At 42.4% G+C, this 23,457-nt stretch overlaps 2 long non-coding RNA genes across 3 annotated transcripts in view; one reads left to right on the top strand and one right to left on the bottom strand.

The window, feature by feature from the left end:
- Positions 1 to 23,457, top strand: part of LOC142021275 (uncharacterized) — a 59,291-nt gene that overhangs the window by 23,446 nt on the left and 12,388 nt on the right. Inside the window, exon 3 of one of the 2 annotated variants that reach the window (XR_012647647.1) lies at positions 12,697 to 12,890. The exons of the other annotated variant lie outside the window; for it this stretch is intronic. This is a non-coding gene — a long non-coding RNA (uncharacterized LOC142021275). Of the gene's footprint in view, positions 1 to 12,696; positions 12,891 to 23,457 lie in introns of those variants that run through there. 2 annotated transcript variants of the gene reach the window in all.
- Positions 78 to 18,499, bottom strand: LOC142021274 (uncharacterized). Its single transcript, XR_012647646.1, has 3 exons — positions 18,322 to 18,499; positions 5,066 to 5,260; positions 78 to 355 (listed from the first exon to the last, which is right to left on the bottom strand). It is a non-coding gene; the product is annotated as an uncharacterized LOC142021274 (long non-coding RNA).

The following is a 23,457-nucleotide window of genomic DNA, read 5'->3' as shown; positions in this document are numbered from 1 at the left end:
CACTCTGCTTAACACATCGCATCCAGATATGTTTATAGTGAAACAAGGGTAAGTTTATTTAATAAAGGAGAGATTCTAGCAATAAGGAGTAGAAGTTTTGATGTTACTCAGGATACAATCTGGACTGATGAACAGCTGTGTCCTCTTAGTTCTTCAGCCTTGGATGCCTTTGATACTGCTTTGCCTTTAGAGTTACCAGTCCTGGTCTTTTCACACAGCCTCTAAATTAATCCCAGTTACATTGTATGAGTGCTGTGTCCAACCAATTGTGAATTACATTGCAGAGAAACACCAGCAAAGTCCCTGCACCATGCTTTCTCCCAGAATTGTGCATCTTGTATGGCCCAGCTTGCTCCTAGACAATAGAAGGTCATATAAAGTCCATCATTTTATTAATAGAAAGTGTTATGCACAAATCCTTTTATTACAAATGGACTTTCTCAAACACTTCAGATTAAACACACTGGTTTAGATAAAACAACAACACAAGTTCATTAACTATAAAAGATAATTTTATGTGTTTATAAGTAAGGAGGCATAAAAGTCAGAATTGGTGAATTGGTTACAACAATGGAAAAGTAAAGCAAACTAATACCTAACCTAACAAGCTGAGTGAATTCAAAGCAAAATTATCTCTCACCACTTTACAGGAGTCATAACAGCTAAATTTGAGGCAGAGGTGGAGGTGGACATGGGAGATGGACGTGTTGAGAGTCTCTGGGTTAGACTAAGAGGGGTAAAAAACAAGGGTGATGTCCTGCTAGGGGTCTGCTACAGGCCACCTACCCAGCTGGAAGAGGTGGATGAAGCTTTTTTTAAACAGCTAACCAAGTCATGCAGGGCCCAGGATTTGGTGGTGATGGGGGACTTTATCCAGATATATGTTGGGAAACTAATACAGTGGGGCACAGACTATCCAATAAGTACTTGGACTGCATTGGAGACCATTTTTTATTCCAAAAGGTTGAAAAAGCTACCAGGAGAAAAGCTGTACTAGATTTGATTTTAACAAATAGGGAGGAATTGGTTGAGAATTTGAAAGTGGAAGGCAGCTTGGGTGAAAGTGATCATGAAATCATACAGTTCACAATTCTAAGAAAGGGAGAAGGGAAAATAGCAAAATAGAGATCATGGATTTCAGGAGGGCAGATTTTGGTAAACTCAGAGAGCTGGTAGGTAAGGTCCTGGGGAAGCAAAACTGAGGGGAAACAGCTGAGGAGAGTTGGCAGTTTTTCAAAGGGACATTGTTAAGGGCCCAAAAGCAAGCTATCCTGCTGCATAGGAAAGATAGAAAATATGATAGATAGAAATAAGATAGAAAATATGTCAAAAGACCTTCTTGGCTTAGCAGGAGATCTTCCATGATCTCAAAATAAAAAAGGAATCGTATAAAAAGTGGAAACAAGGACAAATTACAAAGGATGAATATAGGCAAACAACACAAGAATGTAGGAGCAAGATTAGAAAGGCTAAGGCACAAAATGAGCTCAAACTATCTATAGGCATAAAGGGAAACAAGAAGGCTTTTTATAAATATTTTAGAAACAAGAGGAAGACCAGGGACAGGGTAGGACCATTGCTCAGTGAGGAGGGAGAAACAGTAACAGGGAACTTGGAAATGGCAGAGATGCTTAATGACTTCTTTGTTTCGGTCTTCACTGAGAAGTCGGATGAAGGAATGCCTAACATAGTGAATGCTAGTGGGAAAGGGGTAGGGTTAGAAGTTGAAATAAAAAAAGAACAAGTTAAAAATCACTTAGAAAAATTAGGTGTCTGCAAGTCACCAGGGCCTGATTAAATGCATCCTGGAATTCTCAAGGAGCTGATAGAGGAGGTATCTGAGCCTTCAGCTATCATCTTTGGAAAATCATGGGAGACAGGAAAGATTCCAGAAGACTGGAAAAAGGCAAATGTAGTGCCCATCTATAAAAACGGGGAATAAGAATAACTCAGGAAACTACAGGCCAGCCAGCCTAACTTCTGTGCCAGGAAAGATAATGTAATTAAGGTAATGTAAGGTAATTAAAGAAATAATCTGCAAGCACTTCAAAGGTGGTAAGGTGATAGGGAACAGCCAGCATGGATTTGTAAAGAACAAATCATGTCAAACCAATCTGATAGCTTTCTTTGATAGGATAACAAGCCTTGTGGATAGGGGAGAAGCTGTCCACGAGGTATACCTAGACTTTAGTAAAGTATTTGATACGGTCTTGCATGATATTCTTATCAATAAACTAGGCAAATACAACTTAGATGAGCCTACTATAAGGTGGGTGCATAACTGGCTGGATAACCATACTCAGAGTGTAGTTCTTAATAGTTCTCAATCCTGCTGGAAAAGTATAACAAGTGGGGCTCCACAGGGGTCTGTTTTAGGACTGGTTCTGCTCAATATCTTCAACTATTTAGATATTGGCATAGAAAGTACGCTTATTAAGTTTGCAGATGATATCAAGCTGGTAGGGCTTGCAACTGCTTTGGAAGACAGAATCATGATTCAAAATAATCTGGATAAATTGGAGAAATGGTCTGAGGTAAACAGGATGAAGTTTAATAAGGACAAATGCAAAATGCTCCACTTGGGAAGCAACAATCAGTTTCACACATACAGAATGGGGAGAGACTGTCTTTGAATGACTACAGCAGAAAGGGATCTAGGGGTTATAGTGGACCACAAGCTAAATATGAGTCAACAGTGTGATGCTGTTGCAAAAAAAGCAAACATGATTCTGGGATGCATTAACACGTGTGTTGTGAACAAGACACGAGAAGTCATTCTTCCACTCTACTCTGCGCTGGTTAGGCCTCAGCTGGAGTATTGTGTCCAGTTCTGGGCACCACAGTTCAAGAAAGATGTGGAGAAATTAGAGAGGGTCCAGAAAAGAGCAACAAGAATGATTAAAGGTCTAGAGAATGTGACCTATGAAGAAAGGCTGAAAGAATTGGGCTTATTTAGTTTGGAAAAGAGAAGATTGAGGGGGGACAAGATAGCGGTTTTCAGGTATCTAAAAGGGTGTCATAAAGAGGAGGGAGAAAACTTGTTCTTCTTGGTCTCTGATGATAGAACAAGAGACAATGTACTTAAACTGCAGCAAGGGAGGTTTAGGTTGGACATTAGGAAAAAGTTCCTAACTGTCAGGGTGGCCAATCAGTGGAATAAATTACCAACGGAGGTTGTGGAATCTCCACCGCTGGAGATATTTAAGAACAGGTTAGATAGATGTCTATCAGGGATGGTTTAGACAGTACTTGGTCCTGCCATGAGGGCAGGGGGCTGGACTCGATGGCCTCTCGAGGTCCCTTCCAGTCCTAGTATTCTATGATTCTATGAAATTCCTTTCAGTCAGGATCCATACTCCAGTCTAAAGCTATTTCCTTTATTCTTCAAATGTTGTGGCTGCCCTTGGTAGAGAGAATGGGAGCAAGAAATAATTTGGAGTGCCTTCTCTGTCATAGTTCTTTCTCCAAGAATCATATCCAGGTGAAGTTCAGGGGACGGAAGGTTGTGTGAACAGGAACCTCCAGCTGTTTCTTTGTCAAGATGTAGATTTTCATCCACGTTCAATTTCCTGCCAAAGAATCGCTACTTAATCAGATGATGGGACATTCCATGTTGCTGACATTTGGTTGGGGCATTGGCTTGCCTTTTGTTTCTGGAGAACTGGTTTGTAGCTGCTCTCCCCGGACATGGTATGTATTTAGTAATACCATATAGAGGAATTCTATAACTTTACATGCACTGTAGCCACACTTATTTTTCCTGGACAATTATGATAGACAAATCATGAGTTTTTGAATGATATCTCACCAGACTTCGTAATTTGTACAAAATTTACTAGTCTTGTAAAAGGGTTATACACACTGTAACAGAACTATTGGAAACATATGATTACCTATAAAATAAAATCATAACACACATTCTAGAATCTAGTCTTATTTGATAGTTTTATGTCTTATAGAACAATGCTCTCCCTTAGTCTTTACTATAATTTTCAGCCAGGTTAGCTGTGAATTCCTGTTCATGAGACAAACATATAATCAATTTGCTTCCTGGGTAAAAAATAAAATCTTGTCTGCTTTCCTCTTTTCTTATGTGTTTACAGACTGTTATATCTTATCTCAAGTGATCCCAGCTTCAGAGTTTTATCTTGGGTTTCCTTTATCTTTGTAAATTCTGAGGCCCACCCTGGCCCAGACCATAAATATAGCCTGTCTCCCCAGATGCTTTATGCTGATTTGTTTAGCCCTGAGGCTTGCCTCATCTCAGGTGACAAGTTTTACTTCAACAACTTTGGAATCTAATATTTTTAATTTTACATATCTCTTAAACTGTTTCCCAGATAACCATCTTACAACAATTATGATGACTAGTGGGCTAGTAGCTCTTGGTAGAGAACTCTTATCCCATACTTTATGTAGATATCTGACCCAAGAGATCCCAGCAAAACTGTATACACCATTTGCCAGTTGGTACCAAAACATCCCTGGTCAGAGTGAGTTATGTGGGACATCAGACAAGCAGACTCTGCAGATTTTTCACAATGTAACATAACTTCTTCTCTACTAGCAGATTACTTTAGAGTGAATCATGGACTAAAAAGACAGGGCCATATCTGGCAGCCCTTACGCAGTTTGTATTAATCCTTTCTTAAGGCAGAGTTACCAGTGAAGACAATGGAGGTTGCTTGACTATAATCTTAAATCAAAGGAATAATCCCCAGGGAGCTAGAGAGATAACATCTAACTGCAATAATTCCATAGAGCTTTCCATGTAAGAAGCTCAGACATTAATAAATAGGGCCCTACCAAATTCATGGCCATGAAAAACACATTATGGACTGTGAAGTCTTGTCTCTACTCATAAAATCCAGTTTTTTGTGTGCTTTTACACCATACTGTGTATATATATGTAATGGCAAGATCCAAATGTCTCAAATCAGAGGGCTTGACCCAAAGAGAGTTGTAGAGGGGATCACAAGGTCGCAGTTTTGCTCTTGATCGAAGTTACGCATCTTCAGCTACATGAAAAAATGCAGCTGAAGTCAATGTACATAGGTCTACTTACTGCGTATCTTCACTGTGGTGCGCTGACAGTGACACTCTCCCCTCGACTGGCCTTCCTCTTCTTGTTGTAGTGGAGTGCTGGAGTCAATGGGAGCGTGCTCACCACTGGATTTATTGTGTCCATACTAGACATGATAAATCAACCCCTACTGCATCTATCGCTGCCGGTTGATCGGGTGCACGGTGAAAACATGCCCTGTGTGAGGATAACAAGGGAAAAGAACAGTAGCAGTATTCTGGGGGGGGCATCTATTATAGACCACTAAATCAGGAAGAGGAAGTCATTCTACAAGCAGGTAACAAGATAAGTTAACACAGGTGAACTAGAATGAATGGAGATTTTAACTTCCCTGATAGCTGTTGGAAGACTTTTGCGGCAAAACATAATGTGCTGTGCAAATTTTTAGTATCTGGAAGGGACAGCTTTCTGATTCAGAATGTCAAGAAAAAAGGTGTTCATCCATTTTGGATCTGCCTTGACTCACAGGATTGAATTAGTTGTGAATGTAAAGGTGCTTGGGAACTTGGGAGAAAATGATCATGATCTGATAGAATTCAAGTTCCTCGGGAACAGAGGACATGAGAACAGCAAAACAAGGACACAACTTCATAAAGTTAGATTTCAGCTGCCTTAGAGAAATAGTAGGCAAAGTACCATGGAAAGACTGGTTAGAAAGAAAAGGAACTGAAGTGGACTATCAGTGCTTAAAAATGTTAATACTAGAGGCCAGCATCAAGCTATTCTGAGGCAGAAGAAAGATAAGAAGACCCACAGGAGGTCAACGTGACTGCAGAAGGTGGGTCTGCTGCTCATTGCTGAAGTTGAGCTGATAATGGAAGACGATAGGGAGACAGCTGCTCAATGCCTGCTTTGTTTCTTACAAAAACCAAGGTGACTGGATGACTAACAGTTACCACAGACAATGAAGAGGAAGAAGAAAGGAAGACTGGGATAAGTAGAGAACACATGAGAGATCTTCTAACTAATTTAAATGAATTCAGATCTGTGGGACTAGCTGTTTTTAACCCAAAGGTACTGAAGAAATTAGCTGGAGAAACCTCAGAGCCACTTACAATAATTACAAACTCATGGATGATAGGAGAGGTCCCAGAAGGCTTGAAAAGGGCTAATGCAGAGCCCATAATTAAAAAGGGTGAAAAAGAGGAACTGGAGAACTATAAACCAGTCAGGTACTTCAGTAGCTAGGAAACTACTAGAGCAATGCACAAAACATTCAATTTGTGAACACCTGGGGAATGAAAGGATAGTCACTAACAGCCAGCATGAATTTACCAAGAACAAATCATGCTAAACCAGTTTGATTTTCTTCTGTGACAGTCTAACCTGTTTGTTAGGTAGGGGGAATGCCATGAACATAATATACCTTGACTACGTCAAGGCTTTTGACACAGTCTCATATGATGTTCTAGTAAGTAAGATGGAGGAATGTGGGATAAACAGAACTACCACCAAATGGATAATTAATTGCTTAAAGAACTGCAAAAAAGAGTAACTACTAATTGAATTATGTTGGCTTGGAGGGAGGTTCCGTTCTGGATCTGGTGGTGTTTCATAGGTATAGAGAACATACTGATCAAGTCTGCAGATGATATAAAGCTAGGGGGTTGTCTGCACTTTCTATGGGATAGAGATGAAATTCAGGGAGGTCTTGATACACTGGAAAACTGGTCTAGAGACAAGAAAATGAAATTCAGCCAAGACAAATGAAAGGTGCTACCTTTAGGGAAGAAAACACAAATCTGCAACTACAGAATTGGGGAAAACTGTCTTGGCAGAAGTTTTGCTGAGTAGGCTCTTAGAGTTATGATGGATCACAACCTCAACATGAGTTAGCAAATTAAGGATCTTGCCAAAAAAAAAACCAAAAACAAATGCAATTTTAAATTGCACTAACAGAGGCACATGCAAATTGTGGGTGGTGATAGTACCACTCTACCTGGCGCTGATTATGTTTGGCTGGAGCAGTGTGTACAGTTTTGGTCACCAGTGCACAGAAAGGATATAGAGAAACTGGAAAGGATCCAGAGGTGAGTGAGAAAGATGTTCAAAGGGAAGTAATACAAGCCATGTGAGCAAAGGCTGATGGGACTGGATATGTTTAGTTTGGAAAGGAGAAGATTAAGGGAGATAAGATAGCAGCCTTTGGACACATCAAAGACTGAAAGCCGGGCTAGTCTATATACTATCAAAACAAAAAAGCAGTCAAATAACACTTTAAAGACTAACAAAATAATTTATTAGGTGAGTTTTCATGGGACAGACCCAATTCTTCAGACCATAGCCATACCAGAAAAGACTCAATATTTAAGGCAGAGAGAACCAAAAATAGTAATCAAGGTGAGCAAATCAGAGAGTAGAGGGGCGGGGGGGGTGGAAATCAAGAATTAGATTAACTCAAGTTTGCAAAAGAGCCCCTATAATGACCCAGAAAATTCATATCCTGGTTCAAACCATGTGTTAATGTGTCAAATTTGGATATAAAAGAGAGTTCAGCAGCCTCTCTTTCCAAAGTAGTGTGAAAATTCCTCTTCAGTAACACGCAGACTCTTAAATCATTGCTCACCTTGGTCATTTTTTTTCTGATTTGTCAACCTTGATTACTATTTTTAGTTCTCTATGCCTTAAATATTGAGTCTGTTCTGGTACGGCTATGGTCTGAAGAAGTGGGTCTGTCCCACAAAAGTTCACCTAATAAATTATTAGTCTTTAAAGTGCTACTTTACTGCTTTTTTGCTTTGACATAAAGGTGGAGACAAGTTGTTCTCTTTTGCCACACAGGGCAGAAAAAGAGGCCATGAGCTTAAACTACAGCATAACAGATGTGGATTAAATCTCAGGAAACTTCCAACTTTGAGAACAGTATAATAATGGAACATGCTGTCTCAAGAGGTTGTGGAAGCTTCTTCACTAGAGGTTTTCAAAAGGGGGCTAGGTAGCCATTGATCTTGAATCGTATAGACATAAAAACATTCTTCATCTTGGCAGTGGGGGTAGACTACGTGGCCCATGCAGTTGCATTGCTCTCCTTCGCATTAGTATTGAGAGATTAAAGACATGAAAGACCTGAGGCATCAGTGCACTGGCTAATGCCAGACACTTCAAGGAGCACTAGGAACCTGGCATTCCTATCAAACCAACTTGTCTGTTGTTGGAGAGGAAATTGAGTTCATTTCCAGTAAATTAGTGAAAAGGACTGAATGATTGGCTACACAGGGTGATTAAGATAGGACTCTCCTTCAGGGGATTGAAATAACTTTGTCATCTACACTATGCACACACTATTTCAAAATCAATTCAAAATAGTAGGTGTGTTATTTCAAAATCACTAATCTCATTGCAGGAGGAATAGCAGCTATTTCAAAATAATTATTGTGCAATAGGCATTGTTAGGACACAGGGGGCTCATCTACACTAGGCCCCTCTTTCAAAAGGGGGATGTAAATGAGCCCAATCAGTGAATAGCAGCACCTCATTAGAATAATTCTTGCCATGCGGACTTCAAAGTTACTAACTTCGAAGCACCAGCAAGAAGTGTAGATGTGGGCACTTCGAAGTACCCACACAACTTCAAAGTTCCCTTACTCCCAGAACATTTTCAAAATAAGTGCTATTCCCTGTCTTAACAGCACATATTTCAAAACAGTTATTTTGAAATAGGTGCTATTTCAAAATGGCTATGTCTACAATAGACCCTTCCTTACAGAAGGGGCATGGTAATGAGGGAGTTCGGAAGATGCTTATGAGGCGCTGACATGAATATGCAGCACCTCATTAGCACAATGATGGCTGGGATTCCTAAAACCAAATAGAAAGAAGGGGCTTTCGAAATCTGGGGGTCCTTTTGAAAGGCCCCCATCTACACTGGTGGCATGCGTCCCGAAAGTGGCACTTTCAAATCACATGCAGCTTCCATTATGCTAATGAGGTGCTGCATATTCATTTCAGCACCTCATTAGTATCTTCTGAACTTCCTCATTACAATGCCCCTCCCAAAAGGAGGGGGGCTAATGTAGATGTAGCTAATAAGTGCTATGTGTGAGTACTATGTACAGTAGGGTCTCAACATTTGTGAGGGTTCCATGTTGAGAACCCTCGTGAATGTGGAGTTTTGCGAGTGTGGCAGCCTGCCCTGGAGCTCCGGGGGAAGCAGCAGCTGCCAGTGCTCCTGCCTTGAGCCCTCGGGGAAGCGGCCACTTGCGAATAATTGAATTTGCAAACATTAAGTTTGCAAATCTTGAGACCCTACTTGAGACATACATTTTTGTGTGTAACAGCCCTGTTTCAGAATAGCTATTTCCAAACAGGGCTACTGTGTAGACGTAGCATGGGGGATGTTATCACAGAAATGTAAAACTGAACAAAGTTATTGTTAAACACATTAGCACACTCAGATAACACCCACAAGAATTTCTTTACCCTGCAATGCAAAAAAGTGGATATTTATCCTAGTGTGTGGTCTGAAGGAGACCATACACTTCTTCAGAATGACCTGCCTTGAATCCTTTCTAATTGATTGTTCTTTTAAGAATTGTTCGGTTTTGATGTTTTTTCTGCCTTGTTTGGTAATAAATAGGAAACAGCCAGCCAAACTGTGATTGTGGCTGATTCAACATAGCCAACTGTTGTAATATTGAGTTGTTCAAATAACGCACTGGTACACTTTTGATTGTGTGGCACTGTCCTTGTGTAAGTAGTACACAAACAAGAGAATGACCTTTACTCATTGCACTTTGAATTGAGTCTATTTTTATGAGCTATTCTTAGTCACCTTTATAAAATGTAACATCTTTTCCACTAAGTTAACACTCATGGTCCGTGTCCACACTAACCCCAAACTTCGAAATGGCCACACAAATGGCCATTTTGAAGTTTACTAATGAAGCGCTGAAATGCATATTCAGCGCCTCATTAGCATGCGGGCAGCCACGGCACTTCGAAATTGACGTGGCTCCTTTTCAGCTCATGGGAATAAGGGGACTTCGAAGTAGGCGGGGTCCTTTTGAAAAGGAGCCCCGTCAGGACGAGCCACGCGGCGGCGAGGTGTGTCAATTTCGAAGTGCTGTGGCCGCCCGCATGCTAATGAAGCGCTGAATGTGCATTTCAGCGCTTCATTAGTAAACTTCGAAATGGCCATTTGCATGGCCATTTCAAAGTTTGGGGCTAGTGTAGATGTAACCATGACCTGATTTTCAGGTCCATGTAAAATGTTTTGCGCTGCTGTGATTCTACAAAGTATGAGTTGGAAAGCCTACTGGATTTGGCCTACTCCGGTTTGCACCTGTGTAGGGAGAAAAGATGGTTGAGTTTAGTTACTGGGGCATTGGACAGTAATGCAGGAGACCCAGGGCTGTCCCTAGGCATATGCAACGTACACGGCTGCATAGGGCACCTGCAATGTTGGGGCACCAAATTTCCAGGTGCCCCTACTCAGCTACATGTTTTTGTATCCCTAAGTATGGCCCTATTCATCTCTCTTGCTGCTCTGCAGCCTGGCTATTTCCTCTCCCTGCTACCCCTGCCATCCTCTGCTGATGGCAGTAGCAGGGCTTCTTTCTCCCTGCCTCCTCCCTCATTCCACATGCTCCACTTGGCTAGCTACTAGTGAGGGCTCCCTCTTTCCAGGTGAGGGGGTAGAGAGGAGTTCTCAGCCTCTATAGTTTTGCTCCAGCCCCAAGAAGTCCCCAAGCCCAGGTAGAATCCCTGCAGGGATGTGGGAGGGAGCCCCAGCCCCAGGCAGAAGCTACATGCGGGTTGGGAACAAGCTTTGAGCCCCAGGATACCAGCAGAAACTGCATGTAGGTGGGGGAGAGAAGGGGAGGAAGCCTCAAGTCTCAGGTCCCCAGCAGAAGCTGTGTGTAGGCACGGAAGAAGGGAAAGTCTCGAGTCTCTGACCCCCAGCAGAAGCCAAATGAGGTGGGACTGTGGGAGGGGAAAACCCTGAACCCCAGGTAGAAGATGGGCAGGGAGTTGGTGTGGGGGAAGGGAAGTCCCAGGCCTCTGGCAGAAGTTACACAGAGGAGAGGCTGCATCAGTTGCCTAGGGCCCCATAAAATATAAGGAGAGCCCTGAGGACACCTATCATCAATTCTTGCCTTTTCAGACCACTTAATCTATCAGTGCCTCAACTGCCTGTCTTTAGAGGGCATAGTACATATTATGGACTGATCTGTGCTACTACATAAACTGATGCAACTTCTGGGGGTCAGGGGTGTGAAATAAACATCCTCCAAGCCACACAAGTTACATTGTCTTAAGTGCTGTCTGCTCTCATGCTTTGTAGGCAGGAGAGTTTCCTCCTGTCATGGGGGTGGAGTAATTAATGCCAATGGGAGAGCAGTCTCCCAGTGGTGTAGTGTGTGTTCTGCAGATTACTACTGTGGTACAGCTGCATCCGTGCATCTGTGCTGATGCTGTGCTGTAGTGTGGGCTAGCCCTTTATCAAAGCAAGATGTTGTGGTGATAAAATCTACTAATTATTGTGAGGTGCTCAGAAGCTATGATGAGGAGTGCTGTACGAACACCTAAACAGTACAAGGAATCCTTATGTGGCAGCAGCTCCTTGTTTCTCGCATCCTAGCTTCTGGTGCAGTGAGTATTTACAGAAGAAAAAGGGAGCACTGAAAGGGTGCTGGCAATCCTGTGGCTTGAATACCCCTGGGAACTCTGAGGAGCTGGATGTAAGACAGAACAGCGGTCAAAGCCCCATTTGATATGTATGTCCTGTAACATAGTACACAGGGTAAACAGTCATGTACCATTTTTGATCTGAAGATTGATCTCAAAAAAACTGTACAGTGGAAACTAAATATAATGATCCCTGTTTACAGATGGAGAAACAGGCACATGGACTCTGAGGGATTTGTCCCAGGTCACAGAGCAAGTCAGAGGCAGGAATAGAATCCAGCAGTCTTTATTTCTGCTCCCTTCAGGAATCCCTAGATATGGTTTCCAATAATAATGCTAACCATAGAGTCTTAATTAATTAATATGTAAAATGCTTAGGCTTCCTTTTGATGACAGGTTCTGTATAATTACAGCACTATAATAATTTTAACTAATATTTCCAACTGTTTTATATCAGTAATGTGAATGATGAGCAGCAACTACAGAAATTTGCTATTTTGGGAAAGAACAAAGAATTTCATTCCAGCTATTTGAGGTCACAATAATTTCTGAAAGAATTTAACGTTCTGTTTCTGATGAAAGACTGAAAAGAATGCAAATAAGTAAACATACAGTGTGTTCTGGGACACTAACTTTGCTTGCTGGAAAGAGTTCTCTCAGAAGGGTGAGTAACAGCTGGATGCGGGATGCAATTTACATGTTCTCTGACTTTTGTGCAATCACTTGCATTCTTGAATTACTCACACCAGGCCAAGCTGCCCACTTCTTTAGCTGACAGCGCTGCTGAAAATCACACATTTATGACTGTAGTGGGGTAGAGGGTTAGAGTTGTTTCAAAGAAATAGTTATTTCAAGAAAAAAATTGCCGAGTATAGCAGAGGATTTGAAATCTAACGCTGCATTAGTTGTTCACACATTCTGTGATATTTTCCTAGTAACTGAGTTTCAGTTATTGCAGTTAAAAATATTCTTTTTATTCCCTAAAGTGAATTTGATGCTGCTGAAAAGTCGCTGTCATTGGGTGGCCCTGCCTGGAGCATCCCCTGTGGCAGGCCACAGTACAACAGGTATGCCTGCCTCTGTTTCCATTTTCATAGTCTGAACAATATTTTCTCATAATAATGGCCCTCATAGGGTTAGTTTATTACAAAAGAAAGCCCTGTGCATCATGTGAATAAACCATAAAAAACCAAAAGAAAACAAGTTCTGTCACCAAGTAACTCAGCAGTAGTCCAGACAGCACACCATGGCATCCCTCACCGTGCTCCAGCTCTCCAGCTCAGACTTGACATACCTCTTAGCCTTCAGTCCTTCTAGCAGTAGCTCACAGGGGGAGGGATGGTTCAGTGGTTTGATCATTGGCCTCCTAAACTCAGGGTTGTGAGCTCACTCCTTGAGGGGGCCATTTAAGGATCTAGGGCAAATGGGTTCAAAATAAATAAGTTTGCCAGGAAAGGTGATAGGCCCTGCCCAGGGGACTGGAGTCAATGACCTTGCAAGGTCCCTTCCAATTCTATGAGAGAGATACTACTTTCAGTATTAGGCTCAGGAAGGACAGCCAGCTACCCTCTCCACTAGCTTCCTACCCCTCCACTATTTTCAGACACCCAGAACTGGCTTTGGCTCCTGAAAGTCAGTAGATTAGCCCCTCCACTGGCTACAAGATGATTCTCTCCAGGAATGGCCTGTAACAAGCTTTTTGCTTCCTGCAGCTTTTCCTAGAGACCTGCTCCTCAGTCTCTTGACTCCCACAGCCACAACTGATTGGGTCTCCCCATCAGAGTCTCTTTTCTCATCCTTTATAGCCCAAGGTGCTCTTCCATTCTCTTAATTGCCCAGTGAAAGCACCTTTTCTGGCACAGGGATGATGAAAGACTGAACTTCACTTACTGGTGGCAACCAATCTGACAGTTCCATTTTGTCAGCCCTGGACAATTGGTTCCTCTATGCAGAACTGTCTTTATGAATCCTGGTGCCCTACACAGCCTGAGCACCTGTCCACTCTATGGTGGGGAGGGGAGGCTGTGCACAAGGGCTGTGGGGGGCCAGTGGGGAGCCAGACAGGAAGGCTGAGGGTGAAGCAGGTGAAAGACCTGGGCACCAGGTGGGGAGTGGTGTGAACCATGGGCCAGAGGTGGAGCAGGGAGTGGCTGCACAGTGGGCCGGAGATGAGCACAGGGCTGCCAAGCTTGCTGTGCCTCTTCTCCTCCTGCTCTCTGTATCCCAGCAGCAGCGCCCAGAAGAGCACCACGCACGCAGCACTTGGCCAAAAGCCAAAGGAGGGGAATAGAAGAGGACAGGAGGAGAAAAGGGGGAAGGGCAAAAGTGTTACAAATTCCTTCCTGTGCCCATTTGCTGCTCCCTGCCAGGGCTGAGGCAATCAGGGTACTGGGGGGAGAAATGCATAACAACCAAGAGTTCACGTTTTCCTCCTTGGGCTGCCCTCCCTCACATCTCCCCACTCCTCTCTGGCTCTGTCCTTTTCTGGCTAGCAGGTCATATGGGGAGGAGCTGGTTTTTACTCTCAGAAGCAGCTGGGGAGAAGGGGAGGGTGATATGGTACTCCAGACCAGCAGCCACTGCCACCAGGAGCACCTCACTGTGCTCTCATGAGGAACCCTAAAGGGAGACTGAGCTCAGCAGCAGCTCCAGGCATTGAGTCAGCCACACACTTGAGGGGAATACCAGCAACTTCCCCTTTCACCAGAAAGGGAGAGAGCTGCTGAGCAGGGGCTGCACACAGCCCGGAGGGGGCAGAGATGGACCGTGGAGCTGACACCGCATATGCAGCATGCAGTTGCCTAAAACAGCATGAAATTTGGGGCAGTGGTTCTGCAAATTTCATGGTGCCCTATGCAGCCCCATATTTTATGTATGCCCATGGACAGCCCTGCCTCTATTATCCATGGAGCATGGGCAGTTGTAAGGCAAGCATCCCATATACTGTATAATCCAAAGAGAGAGAGAGAGAACAACTTGAAACCCGTTAACTGCTGAACATGTAATGAACACATTTAGTCATCTATTTCTATCCCTTCCCCTAACTATTTGTTAAATTCACTTATTGCATATTAGATTAAAAGGCCATTAGGTCAGGGACCATACCTTGTTACCATATGGATGTATTTAGGCCTCTGGGTAATGCAATTATAATAAAAACACCACCTAATTAGTACCACCATTAACTGATTCACATTGGTGCCTTAGAGGTAAAAAGCTCCCCTTTTGAAGAAGTGGATCTGTCCCATGAAAGCTCATCAACTAATAAGTTATTTTGTTAGCCTTTAAAGTGCTACATGGCTGTTGTTTTGTTTTATAACTGAAAAGAAATATATAGGTGAAAATGAAAACCTGGTGACTTTGTCCTGTTACAGATCGACTGTCTAGTGAGGTTAAGTGAGGTGGAAGCACTTGTACAGAAGAAGTAGCGAAGCTGTTAGCAAAGATTTTTAATGATCAGATGAGCTACAAATCTGTGCATACCAGTAGTCACAGTGCTGGACTCCCTTACTTCAGGCTTTTCTGATACGGAAATGTAGTGATCAACATCCAAAGTAAGTCTGCTCTTGTGCTGGGAGGGCATTCTTCTTCACCTGTCACTCATAGATTCAAGCCCCTTCATTTTAAGGGCTAGGCTAGATTGTGGCTGATTCTGCATGGGTTCACAAAGGATAGGGCAGAGGCACAAGAAGTTTTCTTCCGTTTGTGCCTCTGCAGGGGCCAGGTACACCCATGCTCTGCTTGCCCTATTGAGGTCAGAGACTGGAGAGGCAACAGGGGGAGCCATCTCGCCATACCCTCTGCTACTCCCATGCTGTTAGCTAGTGCTTAGTCAGCAGATGGGAAGAATAGTAGAGGCAGCTCTTCTCTGTTGTGCTTTTGGGGACATTATCTTCAGGTATAATTACTCTTCCTCCAGGCCAGATCTTTAGCTGACATACATTGGTGTAACTTTAAAGAATTAAACCTTCTGTTTCGTACTCCTATTGACTTAACAGATTTACACCAGCTCAGGATCTGGCTTGTAATATCTATATAATCTATTTATCTAATCTATCTCACTTACATTTATGACCAAAAGACAGCATTTTTGTTACATTACATATAAATCCTGCCCCATTGCTAATTCAGATCCTCAGGGAGAAAAGTTTCTGAGTTAACAACAATGGTGCAAGACCTGGAATCCAACCAAAGTCCCAGTGACAGCATACAGAAACATTTCTGAAATGGCGTAAGCAGGCTTTTTTTAAAGAAATTAGAAAACTAAATCCAGTTTTAAAAGAGCAAACTGAAATACTTTTAGCCTTGGTGGTCTCCTGATCTTTCACTAATGGGAACTGCATGCTTTGGGATTGGCTGACATTCTTGGTAAATAACATCACTGCAGCATTCCAGATGTTCCAATAGGTTCTTTGGGAAAGAGTGTTTGTCTCTCACTTTGATATCTTACTTTCTGCCTTCCTTGTCTATCTCTAATTTACATTCAGATGCACCTAAGGGAGTTAGATACACAAACTCATTTAAATGTATTGGGAACTGAGCACCTAGCTGTAGCTGGCTCTATGAAAATCTCAGCTTGTAAATCAGAGGTTCTGACTTTAAACAATCAGAGTTATTTAGTATGGCTATCTTGATACCAGTGTGTTGCTGTACTCTATAGTAATGGATCACTGTAGCGTAAAACTATGGTAGTATATTATGCAAAGAAGTGAAGACCAGTGTTCTCTTTAATCTTTCCCATTCGTGGGTAGAATAAATTATGTATGTTCACTGAGACGTGTGGATGTGCACCACCAATAGAAATACAGGCTGCCCGCTGTGGGCACTTGTGGGTGCTCTGCTGATCAGATGGGCAGCAACTGAATCTTTCTTGGATGGCTGCCCCAGCACCTAGCTTACAGGAAACAATAGTGGAGCCTGGTGGTTGTCTTGGCATTGCTGTGAAACAGCTGCCTTGTTAAACCCCTAAGGTGGCTGCTCTTCAGGAGTGGATGGAAAGGCCCCTAGTTATAGGGTTTGATTGAACTGTGCTCAGCTCAGGAATGGAGTGGGGGTCAAAGTAAGTTTTAAACCCCTTCTTACCTTCCTATATTTTGGGACTGTACTAGACCCTGCCTGGAGCCTGGTGTTCAAAGAGCCTTAGGGAATGCTCTAATCTAATTTATGCTCAGCTAAAAACTAACAGCTAAGAACAGCCAGAATACATCCATTTCCCTCTCCTATCCACAGTCTCCTACACCAGAAACTATTAGGAAGCACTACACCATCCTCTAGTAAGACCCTATAACAGGGGTATTATCCAGTGAGTACATCATCTGCTTTATGGCCTCTTTACTCAGGCAGCAGCAAAATGTCACTAGACAAAGTAGAACCTGGTCTGTAGTTTCTAAAGCACTTGGGGTTGGAACCTGCCATGTAGACATAAGCTACAGTTTTGGTATTATCATTGTAACATAATTTCCATTTCCAGTGATCTCTTACTAGCTGGCACATGCTGCAAATCTAGTAGAACCACAGTTTTGGGAAAACCATATTTATCTGAATGATAACATCCATCATAGAACTTCACCCATCTTGTCTGTCTAATATCCTAGGGCCAAGCTAGCTTCTACACTGAATACAACTTTCATTAAGTTCATTTCATAATAAAGTTTTTCTGAGCTTGGGGGTTTTGTGTGTGTTAATGTGACTGAAATATTCTGGTGATTTATATTTAGTCCAGAACACTGAGTCAACCATATAAAACACAGCTTTCATCTCCCAAACCTCTATCTTTCCCCTCCTTCCTCGTCATTTCTGCGAGAGGATGACTCATATCTCTTTTATTTACTATTTCAGAACCTGCCTCAGGCTTTTATCAAATTTCATTTCTTCTTCCTCTTTTCCATGAAAATAATGAGTCCTGAGAGAGGGAAACCAATCATCAGCCACAGAGATATCAAACTGGTGCTTGTAGTGTATGAACCTGAATAGAATAGACTAGAATAGAGAAATTCTGTAAATAATTAAACTAATCATACAACCAAGAGTCCAAGTTCAGATATTGAGCTCCATTCAGTGTATTTGAAAGTTCTGGGGTGTTTAGGTCAGGGTTTTTTTTCAAGCCCAGCCCCAATAAAACCGTTTTGAAATCAGACCTATGCAAATTCCAAGGCCTTTATGTATAGTCCCTTTTGATTTGCTTCTGTTGACCTTCCTCAGCTGACCTTCCTCAATTGTTCCTTTCAGAGGCCAGGTGGTTCTGACTGGTGGAGGCAACCAGTATTAGGGAAGAAGTATTAATTCATTTATTTGTATCTATCATAAATCTGCCCACCATTAACTCTGGGCATAAATTCACAAGTTTAGTATAAAATCCACGTGGAAACCCCTTAGACAATTTATGTTCTCCCACTCATCCACATTACCCGAAAAGAGGTCCAGGATAAATGTCTTGTCAGCATGATCTTAAGGTAACCAAATTCAGCAGGAGAGGGAATTCTAGGGTCAGGTCAGGGCCTCCTCACAAAGAATGCCCTCTCTTCTATTACTTCTAGTTCAGACCAAAGAGCTCTGAGCCTGAGTGACCGCTGCTCAGCACAGCAAGTGCAGTGTGATGCAGGGAAACGTACCTTTCAGATGATCCTCTTCCTCCAGATCACTCTTTTGAATCTGTCTTTAAATCAGGAATGACTAAAGATGTTATCTCAGTATTTGGGGGCTAATATGAAATGTTAGTGCCAGTCCAAAGCTTGCTTAAATCAATCACAAGATTCCAGCTGAGCATACTGGCTCTAAGGTTTTCCTACTTTCTTTGTTGGCAAGAGTGTTTTTGACACTGCAGGAGTGGTTAAGCTTGCTCTGTAAAGAAGCATATTCCTGTTAAACTCCCTTCTCCTGGGCCTCTATCTAAACAGACCTCAGCATTCTGCATAGGGTATGAGGTGAAATCACGCTTTGCAGCTGGCTCCAGGATCCACAGAACATTAGGAATATGAGTCTGGCCAACCCCCCTGAGGAATGTGCCATGTTTGGTAAAATTCATTTCATCCAGATCTTCCTTATGACTTCAACGCTTATTCATTTCAGTTGGGAAACAAAATATTTTGCCAAAAGCACAGGAGAAAACTAGCAAGATGAACACTTTGTAAGCTTACCTGAGGCAAAGGGATCTTGTGAGGGGGTTGTAACATCGCATGTAGATTGGATCAGGTAAATAGTATTGACTTATAAAGTCAGATGGGTAGTGAGGTAGCGCTGACAAGGCATAGGGAAAATGACAAGACATCACATGAACAAAAAATTGTATGAATAAAGCTATACAGGGGTATGCCACATTTTTCCATTTCAGGCAATAGACACAGAACACCATATGGGTGAGTCAGTCCCCATATAGTCAAATGTGCTTTTAGAAACAAAACAGAAGTACAAGATTTGACTTCTTCCCCAGCCTCAAGGTTTTCATATTCAAAACAGCCAAGTGCTGCTCCCTTCTATGACTAATCCTGTGTTTTCACTAGCTTTTCTCTTACCCACAAACATCACCTCTCACTATCACATGAGAGAATCAAGTCATAGTACAAATATCTTAACACAATGTATAGTGACAATGAATAAGCAGTTTTGTGTTTACTGATACTGGAGGGTTTTGTTTAACAGATAATCAGAAGGTGCTACTCAAAGGTTAGCTATTCACAGGGGTAAACTCAAAAGCTAGTTATGGGGGCAAACAGAAACCACAGAAAAAGGGAGATAATGTAACTAAAGAGATTCAGAGGGATGCACAGAAGTGTATTGAACTCCCTTTATGCTTAAAGTCCCCTGCATTCAGGGTATATCTACACTTACCAGGAGGTCGGTCAATCTTCCGGGAGTTCGATTTTGTGCATCTTTACGAGATGTGCAAAAATTGATGTCTCTGGGGTCCACAGTCGACCCCTCCCCTGTACTCCTGCTCTCACGAAGAGTGAGGGAGGTCAACAGGAGTAATGCTCCCGTCGACCGCCCTCAGTGAGGACAGACCCTACAATCAACAGCCGATTTGTCAATTCCAGCTATACAATTGCTGTAGCTAGTATTGCATATCTGCTATTGACTGTAAGGTCTAGTGTAGACCAAACCTCAGATTTCCTTAAATCTACTCACATCAACTTTCTGTCAGGCAGTTTACTTTCATGTAACTTATACCTTATGCAGGCAGAAATTGTGAATTTAAATAGGTGACCATTTTAGCTTCACACCTTCACATTTTCCTGTTAGTTGCTTTTGCTGCTACATTCTTCTCTTCTATCCCCATTAGGGTTACCATATATGTACTTTCAAAAAAGAAGACACCCCTGAGAGGGAGCGTATCTGTATTAGTATCTACCATCTCACATTGTATTAATGTACTATATGTACTATAACACATTAGTATAACACTGATACAGATACACTCCCTCGCACTGGTGTCCTCTTTTTTGAAAGTTCTAAAATGGCAACCCTAATACTCATAGCCACTACTTCTCTGAACACTCCATTAGATGGTGATAGGCAGTGCTTCCATTATTGGAAAAAAAAATGTAAAGAGCACCTGAATGTCAAGTGGCTTGCTTTAGTGTAAACAATAATGAGAAGTAAGGGGACCATAAGACAGAAGTGTAGGAACCCCTAACAGTGCGAAGGGGGCTCAGTCTCTCCCTCCCTCCCTCCACACCAGGGTTCCCTGTAGTTTGAGCATTGGTTATGTGTGAGGCACAAGGTGTAGCTTAGATGTGGGTAACTACACTAGAGACAAAGTCAACCTAAGATATGCAACTCCGGCTATGAAAGCAGCATAGCAAGAGTCCACATACCTTGTCAATTTTCCCTGCCATCCCCATAGTGGGATGTCTATGGGAGAAACTCTCCTGTCAACTTCCCTTACTTCTCATGACTATGAAGAGTACTGGGGTCAATGGGGATGCCCTGAATGTTCAATTTAGTGTGACCCTACTAGATGCGCTAAATCGAATCACGAAGATCGGCCTCCAGAGCATTGATCTTCCTGTGTACAGACATGCCCTAAGCGTAAGAAGCTATGATTTCTGAGATCAGTGGAGATACATTGGCATAGGACCTCAGAGGGAAGGGAAAGTGGCTTTACATTACTTTGGCAGCTCCCCAATTCTACAGCTATTATAAATGACTCCTAGTTGCTTATGGCATCCAGGGGCTTTTCTGGCAGCTCTCAGTAGCTATCTTACACAGGGGTTCTGATCATGTCCTTTCTTCCACACCAATGTAGCCCGTGGGGTGGGGGGATTTTTTTGGGTACCTAGTTAAACTGGCTTTATGGCTCTGCTGCATAAGTCAACCAGTGCAAACAGCTGTAGCTTATGGAGAACTGGGCTCCTGAGTGCAAAGGGAACCTAAATTGATATAATATATTCATTGAGGGGACCAGGAGGTGTAAATTGCATCCAATTTAGAGCCCTTCCTCTTTCTAGGCTTACTTAGATTGGCACCTGAATTAGTTCCCGGGGTTTGTAAATTCTTCAGACAGGTATCATCGAGTCATACACTGAGATCTTTCACCCTGAACTCCAGAGTTGCTCCTGTTTTGTGTCCCTGCTACCAAAATCAGAATCTAACCTCATTCTTTTCACTTACTTACTAAATAGCATGCACATTTATGGAACTGTTTGTATAATCAGTAATAATAACAAAAGAGAGTAAGTCAGAAGAGCAACCTACAGTTTGCTTTGCTCCAAGATGCATCATCACAATCTTTGCTACACAGCTGCTGATTTCAGAGCTTAGGAACTCCTGTAAGATCACTGCACCCACAGGATGCTGGAATCAGCTGAGTAACAATAGATCCATGTGTCATGTTTCTGCATGAGAGCAACACGCCTTTTACTTTTTTCTGGTTGCAAGGCATGTCACCTATTTTCTATTCAAATTTTCCCCCCCGGCACAAAAATTTGCTGTGACCTCACTGCTCATTAGTGTAGGTTACCGATAAATGAGTAAGGGATGAATGATTGGGTACCATTAGAGAGAATGGTCACTCTCCTGAGGATAAGCATGGGAGGAGTACTCAGTGAGCAGCCCCAAATGTTTAGCACAGTTCTTTGAATATTAACCTGATCCTGAATAAGTAATGTATGATGTAGTATGTTAAAGTTTTATTATAACTTCACCTTACTAAACAGTTTCAAAGAGAGAATGACCTACTGTAAATGCATTTTACATAGTGCGTAATTTCCAATGACAGTGCTAGGGCTCAAGTAATACCAAGGGTGTCCTCCACATAGTGTGGCCTCACACTTGACATGTATGCACAATTGTGGACTTATGCCACGTGGAAGATAACATTCTCTTGAACAAAATGGCATCCTCTGCTCAGACAAACCTTATGTGCACCAGATGTAGGAAGCCATACTGTATGTATGCCCCTGGCAGAAGAGGTACGGGGGCTATGGCCTAACATGAGAAGAGATCTTAGGGCTGAACTCAAACAAGCCCCAACACAAATTCTGCTCTAATTTTACACATAGCTAGTGTCTTTCATACTGAAGTATCACAGCTTTACAAATAAACAAAAAAACAGTCAAGTAGCACTTTTAATAATTCGTTGCAGTGGTTTGAGTTGGGGCCTGTAGGTGATGACCAGCAGTGTTCTGACCAAACACTACAAGATCTTTACCAAATATTCATAAACCTGAATTACCCACCAGGAGAAATAAAAAAACAAATCGACAGGGCCAGAGGAATACCCAGAGACCAGCTACTCCAAGACAGGCCCAGAAAACAGAACACCACTGGTCATCGTCTACAGCCCCCAACTCAAACCACTGCAATGAATTATTAATGACCTACAACCTATCCTTAATCAGGATGCCGCAGTCCAGAAGGCCCTAGGTGACAGGCCTGTTGTCTCCTACAGACAACCTCACAACCTTATGAGGATTCTTACCAACAGCCACAGTCTATACCACAGGAACACCAGTCCTGGGACTTTTCCTTGCAACAAAGCCTGCTGCCAGCTTTGTCTACATACCTTTTCTGGAGATACCATTACTGGACTTAACCAGGTTATTCACAGAATCACGGCCACATTCTCATGTTCCTCAATTAACATCATATATGCCATCATGTGGCAACAATGCCCAGATGCTTTGTATATTGGACAGACTTCAAACTCTCTTAGACAAAGAGTTAATGGGCACAAAACAGACATCAAAACACTCCTGATCCACAAACCGGTCAGCTGACATTTTAATAGAGTGGGCCATTCTGTTAATGACTTAAGAGTTCGCATGTCACTGAAGAGAAATTTTCACAACACCCTTCAAAGAGAGGCTGCTGAACTCTGTTTCATATTCAAATTCGACACATTAACACGTGGTTTGAACTGAGATTGGAATTTTATGGGTCACTGTAGGGGCTCATCTGAATCCTTGGCTTAATCTAATTCTTGTCTCTCCCCCCACCTTCTGCCCCTCTACTCTCTGGTTTGCTCACCTTGATAATTTTTTTTCTGATTTGTCCGCCTTGATTACTGTTTTTGGTTCTCTGTGCCTTAAATATTGAGTCTATTCTGGTATGGCTATGGTCTGAAGAAGTGGGTCTGTCTCATGAAAGCTCACCTAATAAATTATTTTGTTAGTCTTTAAAGTGCTACTTGACTGCTTTTTTTTTTTGATAGTATATAGACTAGCACAGCTTTCTCTCTGTTAGCTTTACAGTTACTGTGGCTTCACAACTGCCATCAGATGAGTAATTCCTATGTTGAATACAGTTCG

This window comes from Carettochelys insculpta, chromosome 15, assembly GCF_033958435.1.
Source record: "Carettochelys insculpta isolate YL-2023 chromosome 15, ASM3395843v1, whole genome shotgun sequence".
Taxonomy (NCBI): domain Eukaryota; kingdom Metazoa; phylum Chordata; order Testudines; family Carettochelyidae; genus Carettochelys; species Carettochelys insculpta.
This window is presented reverse-complemented; position numbering and strand designations above follow the sequence as displayed.